Source organism: Anomalospiza imberbis, chromosome 5, assembly GCF_031753505.1.
Source record: "Anomalospiza imberbis isolate Cuckoo-Finch-1a 21T00152 chromosome 5, ASM3175350v1, whole genome shotgun sequence".
NCBI lineage: Eukaryota > Metazoa > Chordata > Aves > Passeriformes > Viduidae > Anomalospiza > Anomalospiza imberbis.
Genome location: NC_089685.1, coordinates 39,660,862 through 39,683,361, shown reverse-complemented (window position 1 = coordinate 39,683,361; position 22,500 = coordinate 39,660,862). Strand labels below are relative to the sequence as shown.

Genomic DNA, 22,500 nt, shown 5'->3' with positions numbered 1-22,500 from the left:
TCTTCAAAGTTTTGCTGAAAGTACAAGATGCACCTTAACAGATCAAGATGATGCTTGTCACCTGCTCCGACATAGATATGCTGAATGATACTAAGCAGATTGCTTAACCACCTTCTGTCTCCTTTTGCTCTGATCCTCCCATACTGCCTCTAAATTCAGACGCTGTATTCCTAACAGTAATAGGAATTTGTAATTATGCTTTCTATGGTGTAGTGGTGCGTTTCAGGGGGTGACCCCCCATGGGCCCTCGGGAGGGCCCCCCTAGGCTGTGAGTTTGCTGGTGGCAGCAGGCAGGCAAGGAGACTCCACACGGCTTCTGAGGGTGCTCATTAGATGAGGGTTTATTGGGGGTCCAACCCCCGGGAGGTAGCATGGTTTCTGAGGGAGAGGGGGAAAGGGGAGTGAGGGGGGAAAGGGGAAGGGGAGAGAGGGGCTGAGAGAGCACCAGCCAGGAGAGCTGGCAAAGAGAGAGAGTCTCATCCCCTGGCACACTTAACAGGGAGATTCAAAGTGGGCGTGGAACAGATTGGGCAGTGGGATTACAGACACAGGATGCTGCAGGGGAGGATCACAGGCTTGGAATAAAGCATACATTTTCCAGGGGTGAGACAGAGCATACCATTTAACTAAAATATAACACCACACTATGGAATTTAAGAAGATTCTGCCCCTACATAAGTATCTATTGTACAATAATTAAGTATTACAGACAGCAGTGACCTCTTTTACTGTGTCATCTGGAAATTGTCATCCAGCATGCTTCTGTTGCATATTTATACAGCCTAAGTAGCAGCTGCCAATGATTTAATTTTCATCTTTCTTTGACCCTCACTCCTTTCTCTGTTTGCTTCTGCCAAATATTACCCCGAAATGCAATGGTGCTTTTCAAAATGGTGCTGCCAACCATTTTATACCTAGTGTGCTGTAAAATCTAACATGATTGAACACTGCATCCTAGGAAGCCCATGTAAATATTCACAGACTCATGGAATAGTTTGGGTTGCAAGGAACCTTTAAAGGCAATCTAATTCAACACTCCTGCAATGAGTAGGGCCATCTTCAACTAGATCTGGTTGCTCAGAGCAGCAAAAAACTCAGAAGTTGTTAGTCATTCATGTTCTTCTCAACTTTGCCAATCAATGAACAAAATACATTTCTTGACATTGCTTAGAGAAAAAAAAAGAGAATAACCTTATAATACTAGGAATAATCACACATTATGGATTTACTTGGCTAGCAGTATTCATTTTAGTGATGAAAAATCTGACTGAAAAGACTAACATTTTAAATTATATACCTACAATTTTCATTAAAATTCCTTCTTGCCTACAGAAGTACATAAAAATCATTAACCAAAATATATTCCAGGACAGAAATAACAATTGCTGAATTTTTAGGGAGTCTCTATGAAGGGACCTTGAAGTTTTTCCAGTTATTAAAAACTACATCTTCCACAATTCATATATCTAAACAGAAACTAAACTCTAAAGATAACCCTGTAGTAGAATTTGTAGTTCTTTGAAACAAATTCAGTATTGTTGTCTGAAGTGATTTTGGGATTAATGTTTTTAATACTAAAAGTATGAAAATATGAAAATTATAAAAATATCACAATGATGAAAATCTACTTTTAATCATCTACCAGCTTAAAAGTATCAACATTTCAAACCTTTGGAAGTGAAATGCCTTAAAGTAGAGGCTCCACAGAAACCATCACTTTGTCAAGGCTAGTCTCCAAGTTCCTCAGAAACCTTACTTATCTTATTTTCACAAACAGAAGAATTAGGCAGTTGTACTTTTTTAGAAGACAATATATTTTCCTTCCTTTTGCTCAGTAACCTTCCAGAATTATGGAAAACCCTCCTTTTTAAGAAGAAAACCAGAATATTCACATTTCCGTCTCTATGCATTATCTGTGACAGACTCCAGACTATACAGACATTCTCTTCCAAAGACTGCCACAAGTGCACATGATTTGAGTCCTTCATTTTGGAGGAGACCTGAGCTATGCCATCTCACTGAATAAGTATTTTAGTATCTATTTGAGAATATTCTCATCATGCATGATCAGACAGGCTTTACAAACACTCTGCTTGTAAACTAGTTAGCATGTGCCTAAAAGGAGGTAAGGATGGTATGCAGGGATCCAGTTCAGCTGCAAGCAACAGATGAACACGACCTTAAGACACAACTTTTGGACTTGGGTAATGCGACAGTATAGAACCAACGTTGTCCCTACCTCCTTCTTTGCATCCTGGCCAATGTTTACATACTTTCCACATACAAGTATAAACAAAGAGGAGTTTAAATCAAGAGTTAAATTATGAAGAACACCTCCTACTGCCTGCAACAGGCCTCCCTTGGACTAGAGCATTAACATCTGGGGCTGACCTCACTGCAGTCAAAACCACAGTCAGACTTTGAATCTTATCACAGAAATAAGTGGAAGGCTAGAAAACCCACTTCATTTTAATTTTTATTACTTGCTTTCTGAAATCCCAGATTAAAGAGGTTTACATTCTTAAGGACTGGCCAAAACCATGATGACTATATATATCAGTTTGGTTTGGGGTTTTTTCCTGTGAAAGCTGAGATTCTCACTGGGACAGATGTTACAAGTGTGTAGCTCACTGCTCACAGTCCACCATACGTGTATGTTTTGTTAAAGGGCTGTAGCTTGTCAAAAGAGCTCTGGGCTCCTTGTCTTACCAGGCAATTATGCACTGGTTCAACTGGATATTGGGAAGGAGAAGGGAGCTTGCTCTCAGAGAACACCAAACTGGGAATGCTGCTGCAGTGCAGGGCTCAACAGGGAAAGCTGTGGGAAGCAATGATCCACAAGGATAGAAACAGGAGGCTTGAGAAAAGGAGGGAACTACATCTCAGAGACAACTGAAGACTTTTCTAGAGACCTACAGGAGACAAAAAAAATCCAACAAGGGAAAAATAAGAGGCTTTTTCCTTTCAAGGATGACAGTAGACAAGGATTAAACCTGCTTTGAAACACAATTATTGGAATATACACCACCCAGCAAATCTGCTGTCTCTTTCATGAGTTTCTGCTTTATTTTAATATTTATATCAAAAGCAATAAAAAACAAACCCTAAAAAAGTTTTAAATATTCTCAGTGCATTCTCTTTAATGGAAATATCCAGACAGGACACTGCTCAGAGCTCTGACATGGCATTACTGTCCTAAGATCTAAAGCAGAAAATGCTAAGAAGACTGACACACAATTTGGAACTGCATGCAGCTCTTTCTCAAGATGCAAAGAGGTGCTTTCTTTTCTACTGTCAATAAACCATTCTTTCTACAGGGAGGTTCCCTTTTGTTCTAAAAATGCCACTGACCCTGACAGAAAGAAACCTCATCAAATGAAAGGCCAACTTATCTATGAGAGATTAGATTTTTCAAATAGAAAAGATCAACCTGCATACAGCAGTTTGAAACTAACAGCAAAAACCTTCAATTTCTCTAAGGTCACAAGCAAAGTCATTGTAGGAAGAAATTTAGCTCCACAGAGAGCAGAGATTAAAAAGCATGCCCAGAAAGCTGGACTGCCTTGCCTGGGATCTAAGGCAGGATACAGTCCTGGAAAGGTTTCCACATGCCCAGGATTGCAATGTCAGTGTGCAGATGCTGAGTACTCTTTTTCATGACCTGCCACTTCCCCACCAGATTCAATTATTGCTTATTAATCAGTTTCTTAAAGGACAGGAACTTAATAACAAATTTTGACTATTATTTTGTCCAACTTTCCAAAAAAAAAAAAAAAAAAAAACAAACAAAAAAATGAAATTAGTGTAACCAGAAAAATCTTTGATCAAATGCCTATTTATTTACAAGTGGTTCAGGGCATCAGCAGATTAGTTCTACAAACATGAGAGTGACAAAAGGGGCAGCTTCATGAGGGGGAAGGTGGTGAGACAGCAGAAATGTGCATTAAGATTCTTTAAGTTACTGTGGATGAGTACAGAAGAATGTAGGATGTCTAAAGATTTTGCAGGAATAAAGTTCTTTACTGGAAAGGAGTACAGATGAGTAGAAAGTGCTTGAGCTTTGTTTTTTGAATGCCTATATTTTAGGCCAGTCTCTTGAATATTTCCCAATTATTTACAAAGCCAGACAGTAGTGGATTCACAGAAGGGTAGTATTTAACCTTTTCTGATGATGCAGCTACAATTGCTAGAATATTTGCTAACTTCTTAGAAGATAAATTTTCTTTTATCCCACAACTGCAATTCATGTAGAATTTATATTTTTAAATGTTATTAACGCTAAGCATGCTGTCCCTCCTATAGCTATAGCCTAGAAAAGTGATAAAGAAAAGGTTTTCCTTTGTACGTTAAAATACAGACTTCCAAATTCTGGAAAGAAATAAAAATCAAAAAATGCAATATGGATAGCAAAAATTTCAGCATTGTTTATCTTATGTTGTCTTTCTGTGACAACATACATAGTAAATAGGAAAAGACTTGTGAAATTGAGAGCATGCTTTAAAGAAAAATACTCTCAGATGAAGACTTATAGATATATAAATATGGTTAGAAAAGGAAAAGAGGCAGCTAAGAGACACTTAATTCTTGAAATTTCATTTAACAAAGACTGTGTTCCAGACAAGCCACTTTGACACCTTTGCACAAGCATGTTTCAGTGCCATCTAGCTAATGCTTAAGTTAACTTATATCACTGCACAAGGATCTTTGTTTTCCTGCAAACATCCCTCCTCCAATCAAAAAAAAGAAAAAAAACCCAGAGAACTGGCATATTGGTTTTTCTTCAGATCCATCGGTGTGTTGAAGCATAGAGAATTTGGGTTGTTCTTGAAATACTTGAGCTTTGATGTATTGATGTGAGGAATGTTAAAAATGTAACCTCTAAAACCCCTTATGTTGTGACTGAGTTCTTGATCTGGACAGATCCACATGACTGAGTACTTTAAATACTGCTCTTTCAAGTATAAACATATTAGGTGCCATTATGCAATCTCTCTGTTCAACTGTTTTGTGCCAGACGTTAATGGAAGAGTTGAGACAAAGAAAAAAAATAAAATAAAAATAAAGGAACATCATTTCAGCTTGTTTTGATAAATTCATAGAGTATTGATTTCTGGAGAAAAGAAATTTTTAAAAACGAGTGAGGAACATATTTTGAAGAATGGTATGCTTTAAATCCTCTGAAACTTTATTTTGCCTCTGCCACAGTACAGGTTTCCATATAAGAAAAGACATTTGCAGTCCTGAACATGTCATTGTGGCTGTGTTTATACCAACTAAAAATGTGCGAGCTCTTTCCAAATTTTAATCAAAATTCTTCAGATTAAATAATTTGACAGGCTGACAATTCTCCCTCTATCCCAAAACAGATGGGAGGAAAAATTGTTTCCTTTGACTCAACAATGTGATTTGATACACTCTAAAAATCGTAGTTAAATCATAATGACCCAGTTTTAAATCGTTCTGGCTTGAAGGTGTACCTTTCAAATGTCTTTAGATCTACCAGACTAGCCAGGATATATCTGCTAAGTTATCTGCTAAGCCACTGAAAATATCAGAAAAAAATACATCTATAATCAAAATATGCCTTTTTTCCTCTGCACAGTAACTGCATTTTGGATTGCAGACTGTGAGACCATGCAAAATGAATACGCTCAGAAAAAAAAAAACATCAGCAATTCCAAAACTCTGTTAGAGAAGTGAAAAACAAACAAACAAAAAACCCACCAAGAAGTTACAAAAGCAGCAAGTACACAGTTGGGGATCATTGTACATTGTATTATATGTATGTACTAGATAATTCTGCAATAAAGTAACTCTTTTAATCCTATGTTCTTTTTTTATATTTAATTAATTTCCCTTCACATGCCTAATAACATTTTTACCAGTAGTTTAACAGGTTTCTCAAAGGGCATTGCAAAACTTTTCAGGAAGGATATCCTGAAAAATAAGAAATGTCACAAAACAAAGCATGGGTAGGATTAGGACAAAGTATAGGAACTTGCTCCTGAGACCTGTTGTCTTTCTTCCAGTTGAGCAAAAGCAGGATCTAAAAGCTTGCTCCAGCAAACTGCTCTTTCCCTCCCCACCCTCCCATGTCAGTCCCAGCTCTTCTGCTCGTGCCCACCTTGATTCTCAGTGCAATACAGATCCCTCTTCTCACTCTTCCCACCAGCTGTCCCAACTCAGATACTGAAGGCAGAGACAGCACACATACAGTGAATCGGCAGGAATTTGGCTGGATGAGCTTCTAGAATAACAATTTAAGAGCTCTCCCATTCTGTTAGGCATACAATCTCCACAACACCTAAGGAGACTACATTTTTTTTTCATTTATTTGGGGGTTTTTGGTGGTTTTGTTTGGTTTTTTTACCATTGCAATTGTAAACTTATCTGGTTGAATAAAGCAACTGTTCTTTAGCTGACCATGATAGTTTCCAACTGACAAAAACCATCAGCTTACACAAACTGATCCCCTTTTGTGAATTAACAACCTTCATTGTTTCATTAACATTAACTGCTTAGGAATAAGCCTGAAAGTTTCCACCAGAGTCCAAAGAGGGTTAAAACAGCTTTGAGAAATCCAAGCTTAGCTTTTGGGGTGGATAAACAAATGAAGAATGAAGGAAGCTACTTGGAGATATTTTTGGTTGGCTAATCGTCTTTATGTTATCCGAAGTCAAAAGTTTCCCCTAAGCCTTCACTGGTCTGTAAATCTGAATTGTAAAGAGACTGAAAAAAAAAGTATTACTGGATATGTCTAATTGCTGTTTTCACAGCCATAACCACATCTTTTCAACAGTACTGCCCATAAAAAAAGAAGAAATTATGAGGATGTGAGCAACTGAAAAATCAGAACCATCCCGATCATTCACCCAACATATAACTGATCTCAAAGTTACCCCACATTCCTCCACTGCATCTAGAAAATAAAACACATGGTAAAGAACATGAGGTGAGAACATTTTGTACAGTTAACCTATGCTTGATATGAAAACACTGAAAGTTACTGAATGTCCACAAGAGTTGTATACTTTGCAAAGCAGCATCCCTCTGGCTGAGAGATGACCAGCCTGTTGTCATCCATGGTACTTGGCCATGGAGCACTGTTCATAGACACTATTATAGATGATTCATACAATACTTTACTCTGGAAACAAAGCTAAAATAGGAATATGAGCCTGAAAAATGTAACATATATAGCTGGGAATGTAAAGCTATTTTTAGGAACTAGCTTAGCTTTTTTTACCTTCTCACGTCCATCTTGGATCCTGCTTTGTACAGCCATGGGCCAACTAAAAAGAGCTTGTACAAAATATTGCTGTCTTCCAAAAATTTATTGTAAGACCCTACTATCAAGGAAATACTTTCATGAATAACTTAAAGCAAAGGTAGACATGTTTTTTCCTACATCATATAACAAGCACTTTGTACACATTAAACACACTCTTGCGTGAAAACCTAGAGAAGATTAACAAATTTCAGAAATTATTTAGAAAGTGATCGACTGACCCCACAAAATTTTTCCACAGTGATTGAAAACCATGAGTATGTGTTAGTTCCACTGTCAACACTGACATTCTTAAAGACACCTTCTTCTCTGTTGACCTATGAGATTAGACAACTTGTCCAATGGATTAAAGTAATTGTATTAATTCCTACATAAATATGTCTAATGGGAATTCTGCCTGGTTCATCACGGCTGAGCCAAGGCACTTCCATCAAGCTGTCAATCATTTCCTGATAGGCTTTCAGGATTCATGACCCTGCTGGGAAATGCTGGGTGGTGCTTTATCAGGTGCAGCACTCATACAGAGAGCAGGAGGAGGGAAGCAGCAGGGGAGGCACTGGGCAAATTTGTAGAATCTGACCTTTTGCTTTGGGCACCGCCTTGGATTTTTGCCTTGTCCCAGGTGGCCAACAGCCATGCTTTTTCACAGAAATCTTTTGTTAAGTATGTGTGAAATGCGGCACTGCAAATTCCTAATGGATTGCACATCTGGCATAACAGGCAGACATGGCCCACCTGAGGCCCAAGATCTGCAGAGCAGCAAGGACGTGTACAGGTGAAACAACCACCACTTTAAGAGGAAACCTTCACTGTGCCAAACTAACATAGCTGCAGCAAACAGTGAACTGCTGATGAGTAACTGCAAGACCTGTTGACAGAAGTACGGAGCTAGAACAGATTCTCATAACGCTACAGTGGCCAGTGCAGCAGATAAAGCATGAATGAAGGAACTTACCCCTGAATAGCACAGATAATTTCCCCAAAAATACTTTTATATATATATATATATATATATATATATATATATACACACATATATGCAAATCACATTCCTCTAAAGACTAATGTATTTCCAGTCTTCACACTGCTTTCTTCGTTGTTATTGTAAATTATACAATTTGACAAAACTGACTGGACTCTGATACAGTTAATCTACATAAAAGAAGGAGAAGATCTACTACTTAGTTTAACTGGTATTCCCCTTGAAGGAATGAAAGCTTAATGCAATCTGAAAGAGGAGTAGATGAGAAAAATTACTAAACAACTCTTATAATAGAGTTTAATTTAGAGTGTAAAATTATAAATTGAAAAGTTTCAATTTTACCACTGGACAAAATTATCATATTCTGAAATTCTTGCAACACCAGGCCTTTCCTTGACACAAATTAATCATCAAAATTTTAAAACTGAATATTCCCTATATCCTTTTTTCTGATTAAGTCCTATTTGGAAAATTTCTCAGTAAAGAAATCTCATAGACAAAAGAGATATCTTCTAAAATTGCTGGTCTCTTATAAACTTCATAAAAGTTGAAACTAAAAACCCAATAGAGTACATTCTTCAAGAAAGAGGGATCTACACCATAAATGCCATTTCCTTCCAAAAATGTATAAATAAACTTGTAGCAAACCAGCCTATAGAAATTTAGCTTTTTAGAGGATAGCTTTTGTGGAAATCATGGAAACACTCTAGTATTATCATTCCTAATCCACAGAAAAAGAATCTACACAGAATAATGAACTTGTCCAGGGTAATAATGGGTCAATGGTAGAAGCTGACAAAACCTGACATTCTTAAAAATCCTTCTCATCTTGCCAAAGCAGTTTAATGTATGTTGGCACATGGGAAGTATTTTAACAGAGATACTAAAGCAGAGAGGGGATCAGATTCCTCTGGGGAAATATACACTTTGTAGCATTACCCTGTGAGATAAACATTCATTTTTCTGGTAAATTTCTGTTATAAACAGCTACAAGAAAAGCAGTCACATTATTTTGCCCTTTCCTCATCACATTTTTAGAAATGACAAAAGCTTCTATAACTATTAAGAAAACAAAGCAAAATTAAATACATTATTCTAAAATATTAAAGCATTTAAAAAACGGCTAGCCATTTTCAAGAAGCATTTCCTGCAACCGCTACCAATTATTTTATTTTCAAAGCAAAAAGAAACGTGTTTTCTTTGAAAGCTCTGAAGTAGCTTTAGAAAACCGATAAGGGATTGAGAACTTTGATCAAGTAGCCACAGTGAATATTCTATCTTAAACATTACAAAGAAAGGAAAAAAGAGGGGAGAAAACAATTGCTAATTATCATCTCGGTAACATTTTTAAACAGACTGGCAAAACTAAAAGATTAAGTGACTCTGTGTCAAACAAAAGATTAAGTATCACTCCTGTATATAGTAATTCATAAATACTAGAAAACTTAAAGAACATTTTTAATAGCTCCTGTAAGTATTTAAAACTTTGGTCACAAACTGGAGAATCATTCAGCTAACTGATAAGCATATCTCTTCATACTGTATAAAATGAACTTTCATGTACATGCATAGGATTCAAACTTTCCCCAAAACTGTACACTGACTGTTGGTTTGGAATTCCCATGGAAAAGTAAGAGAAAGGAAAATTATAAGAGAATATAACGTCACTTGGGTCATAGTGAGCATAGGTTCATATGGAAAGGACTAGTCGGTTTTGAGCATTGCCTTTAAAATAAAAAAAAAATTAAAAAAACCCACACAACAGACTGAAAACACACCTTCTGACAAATCCTCTTTGATTATTTGTTTCTGAATATTTTGAATGAGGAAGGCTTTGAGTATCAGTGATAAGGACTGAAAGAAAATTTTGTTTTCAACTTAGATGTTTCCCTACTTCAGCCCTTGGGGAGTAGGAGTATGTATCAGCATAAAGCTTATGTATTTCTGGAGGAGTGCAAAACAAACAAACAAACAAACTTGTAAGCCATCTACACATAATTAGTTTGCAAACATCAGCATTAATGAAGCCTGCTTTGCCCTGAATGTGCATACCATGGCAAGAGACTTCTTGCCTGATACAGAACTCAGAATGTGTTGCTGCTGCTTGGATTTTTGGTATCTAAATAGGTGCTCCTGAATTATTTTTCTCTCAGGGAAGCTTGTCTTTATTCCTATTACAATTTTAATGAAGCTTTTAAGTGCTTCATCTTTGAGAACACTGTTCCTCTGTCCAATTGGCTTCTCCTTGACTGATGGACACTAAAGTAAGTAGAAAGGTGGACAGAAATTCCAAGCATATTAATGCAATCTTAATGTCTTTTTAAATAAGTTTACACTAAAACTAGTTTCTGAGACAATACCATCCAGAGATTGTTAACTTGCTAAAGATCTTCTGTGAGATAGAAAATTAGCAAAATTTATGTACAGTTCACTAATATCAAACCTATTTTCTGTCACTTTATGATCTGTGCTAAATTTTGGCCTAAACAACCTTTATAGCTAGGCTATAAATTCTAGAAGTAAGTTTGGAACTAACATCTGTTTGTTGAGGCCACTTTAGCAGGATACTGGGAAGAAAGTATTAAAAATGCTATTTTGTTGAATAGGTAGGGAGAAGTTAACACTGAGATGTCTAAAATTTCCAAGTTTCAAGTTTTATCAGGAAGAGTTTTGAAATTAAATTCCTTCTAGAGTACAAACTAGAATTTGAATAATTAGAAATGGAAGATATTCAGAGGAAACACAATTATGCTAATCACGTGTAATTGCCAGACATGGGGTTTAATAGATTTCTGTTTCTCTGACTCATAGCAAATTACCTGCTTACAGTACTTGGCATCAGGTCTTTGGTTCTTAGAAGAAAGCTCCTAAATGTGTTGCCCCCTGGCCCCTCCACACAAGGAATTATGCTGTTGAACCAGTCCATTCCCTTGATTCCTGGAGCCCTCAATGATTGTGACAGACATCCTGGTACCCATTACAGTGCTGGACTGACAGGATGGTACTTTCCTGGTTCATGCCTGAAATGTTCTACCAGCAGTCGCATGTGCACTTACAGATTACATGTAGAACTGTCAGCTCATCTTTTCCCACTGAGTTTTTCTTAAGCTATCTCAGTGAGGTAGATCTCAACGAGCTTTATTCTTGCTTGCTAATTGAGAAGTGCCCTAGGGTCTGAAGACTGCATTACAAATATAGTGATTGATCAACTTTCATTAATGATGTTACCTTTAGACTGACAAGTTTGGTTTTGAAGTGGTATCATACAAAACATAGTTCATAAAACAGAAGGCAGGGGACTTCAGCTTTCTGTAAAAATATATCATAACATTCACTAATTTTCAGGGATGACATTTTCCCTTTTAGGATTCACAGGTGGAGGAAGTGAGACTCTCCCGGTGCTTAATACATGTTTTTATGATGATTTACTTGACAGGAGAGAGACACGACAGCATAACTTTCTGAGAAGTTGGTTATATCCAGAGATAAACAATAAAATATTTATTTTATTGTATATCAGCATTTTTACAATATGCTGAAAGTTCTTCAGCTTATCCCCTGACTCAAAAAAATCTGCTGTCATTTGTCTAGGCATTCTAATCAGTTGTTAACATTTCCCTAAATAATAGTTCAGAGTATAAAGATTGGTCAAATACACATTTTTAAACTCTTCTAATAAGACACTCTACTAGAGAGCAACATACATACTGTTCAGTCTTACTGACAAAGTAGCTCTTCACATGGTTGAGAGATATGTGGGCAATTAGCAGGTCTTTCAGGGTCAGCGATTTTTTCCTACTTAATTTCCTTGTTGGGATTTTGCAGATTATATATTTAGATAAGACTTTAAACACTTTGGCTTTAATTTATCATTGACCACACTAAAAGAAGAATAAAGAGTTGGGTCCTTGGGACAGTACAGAGCTAACATGAGAGCAATTGAGTTTTGTCTTTCCTAAAAGAAAGTCTTCTACAGCAAATTAACAGTAAATTATGTAATTTGATAATGTTTATGTTTGGCCTGTATTGTTCTTCTAAAGCAATGGGCTATTTTGCAGAAACTAGTTAACTAAAAGTCTTGTTCACATATTGGCCTGATCTGTTGTATGTTTATGACAGAGTCTGGACTGACATATCTTCTAATAAGATTCTACAGATAACTTGTATTTACACCTCTCTTTCCTTAAGATTTACATTTTCATAGGACATGTTTCTTCTAACAAAACATGAAGGTAAAGACGAGATCTTAAGATATCAGACTATGAATTGGGAACACATACCACTTCCAAAATTTATCTATTTTTTCTCCCTCCTGATAATGAACCTTTCCGATGTGGCTCTGTTCACACCTTATAAAAGGCTTCCATCTGAATTTGAAGGAATAGTCCAACAACCCGGTGTAAGAGCTTCATTCCTTTCAAGAGAATATGAAAGAAAGGCCCTTCAAGAATTATGTTTATATTATTCAATTATTTATAAATTAATGGTGAACTGTCACCATCATGCTAAAATTACCTTTTTTCTCTGGTTTCCCTTATTAAAAAAATTAAAAGCATCTAGGCCACAATTTTATGCTGTTTTTGTCTGGTTTCTAACTTTTTTTACCCATAATTATCTCATGTGAAGAAAATTCTGAAAAAAGGTTTGGCTTTTAAATATTAAAATGTTATATACCAATAAATAACTTCATTCTTGCATTATGGCAGAATGACACAGCCCACAGAATGTATTTCAATGACAGTTTCTCTCCTAACACAGCAAACAGAAATTCAGGCTGAATTCACTGATCCTTATCTTCAGGAAGATATGGCAGGACATGCTTTCACAACAAGCATCTTCAAATTATTCCTCTTCTAACATCTGGTTTGTATTTTGTAACACCACCACCCAAAATTTCTTTACACAGTTGTCCTTTTTTCAAAGAAATCCCCTGCATTAACTAGCACTTTCTTCAAACAAATTTTCATATCCATATTTCTAATCAGTTTTTGGTAGTAGTTCCTAAATGGTTGCATATATCCTCATAAAACACAGGATTATAAAACCTCTTTAATGCAATCCCAAGGGCAGTCTTTTGAAGTAACAGCTAATAGCATAAGTTAGTAATACTTTGAAGCATTAAGTGGAAGATAGGAATGGCAAAGTTGTATCCTGACTTTAGGTATGGTAATTATTTCTTATACCTGAGTGAACAGCTGTGATCATTAGTTTTAGATTACAATTTCTCAGAAGCAAATCACTCTGATTTCTTAAAGCCACTTTGAAATTGCACATCATTAAAACTGGGTTACCCTTCCAGTTCCAAATGTGTATTTGAGCTCAACAGAGCACCTGTTAAAAAGAAACATTTGGCATCAAAAAAATTGCAGCAGATGGACAAGGCACAAAGAGGCACAGGGGTTGAATACAGTATGTCAAAAGCAAAAAAAAACTCTACCCTTTTCAGATCCTCTGTTCTAGTAAAAGGACAACATACAGAACCACAGAATATGCTGTGGGGACCTACATATGGGAAGGGACCCACAAGCATCAATGTCACCTCTTAGCCCTGCATAGAATCATCCTCAAGAGTCACACCATGTGCCTGTTGTCCAAATGCTTCTTGAACTCTGTCAGGCTTGGTATTGTCACCACTTCCCCAGGGACCCTGCTCCAGTACCCAATCACCCTCTGGTTGAACAACCTTTCCCTAATATCCAACCTAAACCTCCCCTGACACAACTTCAGGCCATTCCCTCAGGTCCTGTCACTGGTCACCACAGAGAAGAGATCAGTGCATGTCCCTCTGGTTCTCCTCATGAGGAAGTTCTAGACCACAGTGAGGTCTCCTCTCAGTCTCCTCTGGCTGAACAGACCAAGTGACCTCTGCTGCTCCTCATATGGCTTCACTCAAGGCTCTTCATCATCCTTGCTGGCATCCTTTGGATGCTCTCTAATAGTTTAAGACCTTTCTTATATCATGACACCCAAAACTGTCCCCAGCCCTCGAGGTGAGGCTGCCCCAGTGCAGAGCAGAGCAGGACAATCCCCTCCCTTGCCCAGCTGGCCATGCTGTGCCTGATGCACCCCAGGACAGGGTTGGCCTCCCTGGTTGCCAGGGAATTTACACCTAAGTAGGCTTTCACCAGGAGTTTGTATTTCTGCAATTAACAATTGGATGTAGCAGCCAGCTAGTGGCAGAATATATCACCTTGCCAAAAAAACCTACATATAGAAAACATGACAGACTTAAATTTTTGCAACTATTGACTGTATCAACTGTGGGAGGAAATGAGGAAACAAGTTACTTATTTCCTTTAATGAAAAGAAAAATTAGCTGCCTGAACAAAGACTTCTAGCATTTCCTGTCAGAAAATTTTGGAGCTGTTTTGCTGCATCTCTTCACGTTGACAGGCTTGGAAGAAGTCTGCTGATGTGAAGCAGTATGGCTTTGGGACTCACAAAAAGGTTAAGCCTGCATTTTCAGACACATACATTTGGGATTCTTTTAAATACTTTTTTTTTTTTTTTTTAAGAAAAAATACTAGCATTTTAAATAATTTGTGTATCACAATAATACAACATTTAATCAAAATACTGTAACCATGCCCAGAGGATGAAACAGCAAAGCAGTGCACCTGACAGATGGATTTATAAAGCTCCCCCTGAGGGTTTGAAGCTATCTGCTACACTACAAGCAAAACAAGTAACTGTATTAAAACATGAATTTATTACCCCACAGAGGCAGTACATTGGTTGCTAACCACCAATGTCATTGAAGGTCACATATCAAAAAATATTTTCTAAAATTTCCCTTTTCATTACTCTGCCAAAATTTACAAGAAAAAGTACAAACACTGCATGCAATAAGAACAACGGAAAGGAGTTTTAGTATCTGGCTGATAAGAACAATTCTGATGATGAATACAGAGATATTTGACCTCTATAGGTTCCCAAGTTTTCATACACGCAAATGTCCAATTAATGCACTTTTTTCCTCCTTTACTTTCTCCTTTTTTTTCCTTATAATTTCAGCAGATAGTCCAAAATTTGGACTTAAGTAGGCACTGAAATTCTTCCATTCTAAGTATCACAGGGAGAAAACCAAACATTTTAATTAAGATTAGTATATACCTGAAGCTAAAAACACTGAGCAATAAGGACTAAGTCAAAGAGCACTGTCTTCATTAATAAACCTACTAATAAATCTCTGCTGCTTCAGAGTAAGGTTTTAGTCTCAGAGTGAATTTATGTCCATTAGAAAACCAGGCTATAACTGAAGATACACCTGGCTATATCTATGCCAATTAACTCTTACACAGACATACCACCTCCTTACTCGATGTAGATCTGCAGTCACAAATAAGAGTCAGGCAGATTAACAATGAAGAAGCTACACTGACACCTGTATCTTCAGTATTTCACCTGATGATGCCAGGGGTAATTATCAGAGCACTGAGGAGCCATCTGGGTATTTCAGAGCCTTGGAGACCAACCTGAGAGCACAAGGACACATCAACCCTTTTCGTTTCATTGCGACCACAGATTGCGGACAACATGCCATACCATGAGCAGGGCAGTGCCAAGGCAGAAATGGTTATTTAATAGGATATACAGCTAATATAGTACCATATATAAGGTGGTCTATGCTGGAGTGCAAACAGTTTTCTGGTCTGAAATTTTAAAAAAACCTACCTTTTTTAATCCATCAAAACCACATCTTCAAAATACATCAACACAGACCTATCAAACAAATAATTAAAATATAAATAGATATTAATTGTGTTTGGGCTTCTTTTTTGTTTTTGTTTTAGTTTTTTTTTCCCAAAATTTTGGGTTACATATAGCACCTAAAGTGTAACTGCAGGTAAGAAGTAGGATTATAGATATCAAGTAATCTGCCACAAGTTCAGCCAGGACATAGTTTTATCTGAAAGTGTCCTAACATCAATTAAGGAGCACAATTTTGAGCAAGTAAGGAATTTTTCTTCCCTTTTTTCAAACTTCAGTATTAGAGATGAAATCCTGAAAAGATTTATTCTACAGATTTGCAAAACACAAAGCAAATTAAAACTTTTCTAAGTTTACCTCTGAATTATTAACACTTCCTTCTTATTTTGAAAGATGACAATAGTGCTAACTTATTTTAGCTACAAGGTGTCCTGACAAAGAGAGGGCTCATAAATACTTCAGTCAAATTATAAAATTAGCAGATAGGTACCATCTGGACAGCCTCAAACTTTGTGCAGTAGTATCAGTCTAGCATGATGCAGCCAAGGGCCATACCCACTAACCTTGCCTTTAAATCCATTTTTGCAGTCTGTATCAAGGTCCCTGAAGTTAAGCAGCTTTTATAAAACTTGACTGAAAAAAGTAATTGTACTCTTCCAAGCAAAAATGTCACTACTAGAACAAAGATATATGGAGGGGGTGTGTTTGAGGGTTTTTTGATTGTTTTGAGGCAATTTTTTAATTCTGTTTTTTTGGGGAGATTTTTTTTCTTTTCTACCTTAGTGTAGGGAGGGTTGGGTTGGTACGGTACTGTATGTATGTGATTCAGCAAGAGATCGGAGGTGGTGCAAAGAAAGGAAGGTAAAGATATATATTATACAGGTTCCTCCTAGCTGAAAGGTGTTTCAAACTCGGATAAAGATACATAGTTGAGTAATTTTTGTTATGGAAGAAATTATCCTTGGGATTTTCTTTAAAACTAAACAGGATTGCCTAATTATAGAACCTAGTATCTTTCAATCCATATTCTCAACCAGAATTACCCACAAACTATCAAGTTCTTGGCTAACAGCTCAGATCAGAAGAGGTAAAAATGTAATTGCTCAAACAAAGAAACAATCATTCCACAAGATCGCTAAAGCTGGCTTTCCACAGATTTCAAATTACAAACAGCCAAAAACACTATACATGAAATAGTCCAAAGAAGTAAGAATTAAAATTTAAAAAATAGGCATTTCTTCTGTTTTAAAATTTGTGAGAGCTATTTTGTGGTGATGTTTCGCTACTTTTAATAAAGTTTTAAGGAGAAACGTTTCCAAGTATAGAGATAGAACTATAATAAACATCTATTTTAGGGATAAACCATAATCCCAAAATCCCTACTAAATGAACACCGCTATTGCTGCAACCTTCATTGTACTCTACAGCAGTACAAGCTGCCCGAGATACTTTTAAAACGTGCAGACTAAAACATGCAAAAAATTTATCCATAAACCCCAAAGTCGTGTTTTCTGGGAGAGGAAGAATTTACAGAGACTCAATATAATTCTACCCCCTCTTTTCCCTTGCTCCTTCATTGCCTTTATTAACTCAGTATGTCCCTACACTCACTTTAAAGACTTTGTTGCTATGGGAATTTATTTCCATATTTTATTGTCAAAGAAAAAAACAAGATTTTGGTGATTAAATGTCACAGAAGCTCTGACTTTTGTACAACCTAATCAAATCTACAACCTTAAAAAAAAAAAAAAAAACTTGTGTATGTGTTTGAAAGTCTTACAGTTCTGATCATAAAAAAGGTACATATGTTCTGCCTGGCATTTAAATGCCAAGTACAAAAATTCTCTCTCCCTTCCCCCAAAACCTTTTGGATAATTTTTAATGTAATTTCCACATGCACACTTTCAATTAGTTTCCCAGAAACTCAAGAATAATACATATTTTGTTTTCCCTTTCTCCCAATGAAGACTACCCACAGTATCAAGAAATCCTTCTCTTTTATAAGTGGCATTCAAGGTTAGTGACGCTGGAAATTCACCTCGTGGTAACTGACCCATAAAGACAGCTACAAAATTTCACGCATGGGTTCCTTCCCTCCCCACAGCTAATCTATATCGCCAGTGGGAAAAAAATACATGCAAAAGGCATAAAATATTGTTCAGCTCCTCCAGTAAATATGCAAAAAAATGTTTGCTGTCTTCTATCACAACTGGCTGTTTCCACTGTAAATCTCATACACTTGTACTTCCTCCCTTTTTAATATTGTAACTGTCTACATAAGTCAATGTTTAGTACCACTCACTAAGAAAAAGCATGTATGTAATAATTAAATCATTACCATTAAAATAAAACTGAGCATAAACAAGAAAATTCAAAATTAAACCTATCATCAGAAAAATTCTCCCTTGTGGCTCGAGGTTTGCCTATGGTTCTGTTCCTTCAAAAGAAGTTCTCTCAGGTCCCAAACCAGAGCTCGTGTTCATGTACCAGGAATGGCTCACTCTTGGCCAGGACTCTAAGAACACAACAGAAAATGCAGCTCTATAGAATAGACTCGGGCAATGCTGTCAGAGGACTACAGTGCTGAAACTTAGATGACCACAGTTAAGATGCTCAAAAAATCAGGAGCCTGACCTTCACACTCTCAGCAACCTTATCTTTCCCAAAGGTGCTGAGACAAATTGCTGGAAGTCAGAATTCAGAGCATCCAGAAGCTGCACCTGCTCCCTAATCTATCTGATTCCGATTGAGAGCATACTTCCAGGTTTTTCCTCTTCTGACACTATTATTGTATATCTTGACTTCTGGGAGCAAGAGGTTTACCTTGCTATTTACCTGTGATTGACCAAGTGCAATGGGTTCATTAGGTAAAGCTCATCAGGAGCCACAAGCAATCCACACTTCATAAAACCAGGACATTTAGGTATCATGACATTAAGAGGCCAATCTAAAGTACTTATGATTGAACACACAGGCACAGATATAAACTTTCTGTGTGGCATTTAACAAACACAGTCCACACTTGATGAATACAACCATGAATGCATGCATTTTAACCATGGTACTAAACCAGGTTTAAGCAGAAAGGCATAATTCCTGAGGCAAATCTGCACAAAAGGAATTACACCAGGAAATGTTTAACTCATTAAAACATCACTAAGCTTTAGAACTGTTTGGTGTTTTTCCTATTTTGAGGCCAGTACCTGGTCAACTGACCCATGGGAGAAGCAGAGCCAGAGGGGAAAGGAACGCGGCTTTCTAGCTAGTGAATAAATGGAAAACTGAAGATTGGCCAAAGCTACATATATTTCTTATCACTCAAAGTTTGCAGAAACCCAAGTCCACTTATCACAGCATAAAATACATTTAAGTATTAAACATTGACTAATCCTACCAAAAAGCATGAAATTTAACTATTCTTTAATAATGATATCTTAAATAGGAATTTTTTTCACCTTCTGGGGAAACAGATTTACAGAGTTTCTTTAATTAGGGAGCTAACTAATCACTGAGATGAAGAAAAACCTGCTTCTGTAATAATGCCTAATATTCTGAAACTCAGTTGTTAGACAATATGATAAGCTTGGTGCTTTCAATTGATTCCTTAAATATTATGAAAACATTAAAAATATAACAGTAGAGTAACATTTTCTGATTTATATTATTTGCAAAGATGTTGTAGAGTCAAAAGTAGTGAGTGCCCCAATAGCCTGCAATTAAAAACCACAAAGAAAAAATCACGCTGTTGACGTCAGTAATTGGCATGAACCTCAGAATGAAATATAAGTGCTAACAAAAACTATGCAAAGCTTGTGAAAAATTTCTTACCTTGTCCCTCTTAAAGAGATCCCTTTTAAGCCAGGGAGAATGTGCTGGTTTTGTCTGGGATAGAGTTAATTTTCTTCATAGTAGCTAGAACGGAGCTATGTTTTGGATTTGTGCTGGAAACAGTGTTGATGTCACAGGGATGTTTTAGCTATTGCTGAGCAGTGCTCACACAGCATCAAAGCTTTTTCTACCCCTCACACTGCCCCACCAGCGAGGAGCTGTGAGGGGGCACAGCCAGGACAGCTGATCATTGGGATGCTTCAGACATACAGCATTATGCTCAGCATACAGAGCCAAGGGAAGAAGCAGGAAGGGGCAGATATTCAGAGTGATGGTGTCTGTCTTCCCATCTAAGGGCAGTGCATGGTAGAGCCCTGCCTTCCTGGACATGGCTGAACACCTTCCTGCCCATGGGAACCAGTGAATGAATTCCTTGCTTTGTTTGCACACACAGCTTTTGCTTTACCTATCAAAGTATCTTACCTCAGACTCTGAGTTTTCCCCTTCCCCACCCTAAGGGGAGGGAGTGAGCAAGTGGCTGTGTGGGGCTGAGGTTAAACCACAACAGGGAAGAATGGAGCAACACAGCATACTTTGTATGCTACCATGCAGTATAATCTTATGTAGGACTGAAGACAGTAACAACCTTTCTCTGGCAAACTAACCTTTCTGGTAAATTGAAGGTTCTCCACAGTTCCTGTAAATATGAAAAGCTGTCTCTCTTTTTTTTTTATTTACTTATTTATTAAAAAAGGCTTTGCCTTTTTCATCCTTCTAGAGAAGCATTCTCAAATACAGGCTCCTAAATGTTACTGCAGACTTCAAGTGGATAGATAAAAGTAATGAGGATTTTAGTGGCAATTCCAATGAAGCCATTACAGATTTAATGTTAAAATATAATCCATATTATGCCAGTGTCAGTGACTTCAGCAAGACATCTTAAGATTCTTCATTTTTCACAAGATACAACTCTGATAAATTTGCCTTAAGATGCTGTATTTCTGTCATATGTGATCTGTTCCAGTGGTTTAAATCACTCCATGAAAATATTTTCAGGAAACAACAGCTATTTATACATATTGATGTCCAAGTCAGTACCACTCCACTGACATCACAGGGACCTGCAGGAGATCAATATCTCTGAAAAGATAGTGGAGGCCAATCTTGCTATTCTTATTTCAGGATTAAACAGAAAAGCAGCAAGGAGCTGTGGGAACTACAGGAAACAGCAGTATTAGCTACTTGAAGTTGTCAAGGGAGCAGTAAACTGGAAAAAGCTTATTTTATCTAGGAAATATCTGGTGGGGGGAGTGATGGTCAAGACCACACAGGCCTCATGCTGTTGCCATCCAGCAGAGTGAAGAGAAAAGCATCAGGCTGGCTCATCCCCAAATATGAGCAATGTATGCGCAGGCACATTCGTCTCACCATTTTCAGCATTTTGTACAGCCTTAAAGCTGAAAGGAAAATTTACCCCCAGCTGACTACTGCAGAATGAGAGATGCTAGGGATAAACGGGGTCCCAGCTGGCAATGGAGCCCCCAATATCTTCCACAGTTCTTGAAATGCTAAGGGTTACCCAGCCCACAAATGCAGTATTTAACAGCTCAGTGCACTTGAATATGTGACTCTTGTTAGACAAAATGAGCCCTGTGAAAGGTTAAGTCATGTTTTGAAGCTGTAAGTTATTAATTATTTTTAACTGGAATAAAAGGAGTCTCTATGAAAAGCATATTTACTAAATATCTGATTCCAAGGATGAAGTCTGTCCTGCTAGGGAGTAGCTGCTGCCCTAACAGTCTAAACACTGTAAATACTATACTTCAAAGACATGGAGACAAGACTGGACCATGCCCACCCAAAAGAGAAATAACTTACAAAATAATAGGTTTCCAATCAGTTGTGCCAAAATATCAAGGCCTCTGGGTAAGTTCAGCATAATAAATTCCTTAGATGGTGGAAAACGAGCAGAAAATAAACCATCAAGTTGGATTCTAAATAATGATGAAACATTACTGCAAGTAGCATAACTTGCAAATGGAGAAGAGATGAGCAATAAGCAACACTGACTACTACATTACTAAGGCTTTAGAGCTCCTCAGAAGAGAAGGATAAAACTGCAAATTTAAATCAAGAGCAGCATTTTGTTTTGACATTGCTTTTCAAAGCACAGTAGTTCTAAAAGTAGTAACTTCAAAGACAAAAAAATGCAGAAAGTGGCCTACTTGAAGTTTAGAGGAGTGTTCTCAAAAATCAGTAGCTTTATCCAATGCCCAGCAGCATATCACCCACAACTAAGACCGTTCCAAGACCAAAAAGTAGAGTTTTATAAAACATGGTTTGGTGGTTGACCACGTCATCCATGGAGGCCCCAGGTTTACATCATTACCATAAATAAAATATAGGCCTCCAATAAAATTGCCTTTTACAAACCAATACAGTTATAATAGCACAGGAGGCTAGATAATGCATCCTGCAATCCAATTTGTGGTTCATGTTAAGCTATAGACACCAATAACTAACTCCACATGTGAGACAGACCTCCTGGAGGGAGATTTTAATCAAATATGTGATGGGAAAGATACATTTTCTTATTTTGGTATAACAAATACCCGGTATGAACAATATGTTGATCTGCTTAAAATGTTACTGTATTGTAGCAGTGCAACATTAGTAGAAGTTACATCTGGTT

General features: G+C 37.1%; 1 protein-coding gene across 4 annotated transcripts in view; it reads right to left on the bottom strand.

The window, feature by feature from the left end:
• TMTC2 (transmembrane O-mannosyltransferase targeting cadherins 2) overlaps positions 1 to 22,500 on the bottom strand; it is a 230,874-nt gene that overhangs the window by 104,335 nt on the left and 104,039 nt on the right. The window contains exon 1 of one of the 4 annotated variants that reach the window (XM_068190322.1): positions 11,030 to 11,114. The exons of the other annotated variants lie outside the window; for them this stretch is intronic. The gene's annotated coding sequence lies outside the window, so the exon portion shown is untranslated. Of the gene's footprint in view, positions 1 to 11,029; positions 11,115 to 22,500 lie in introns of those variants that run through there. 4 annotated transcript variants of the gene reach the window in all.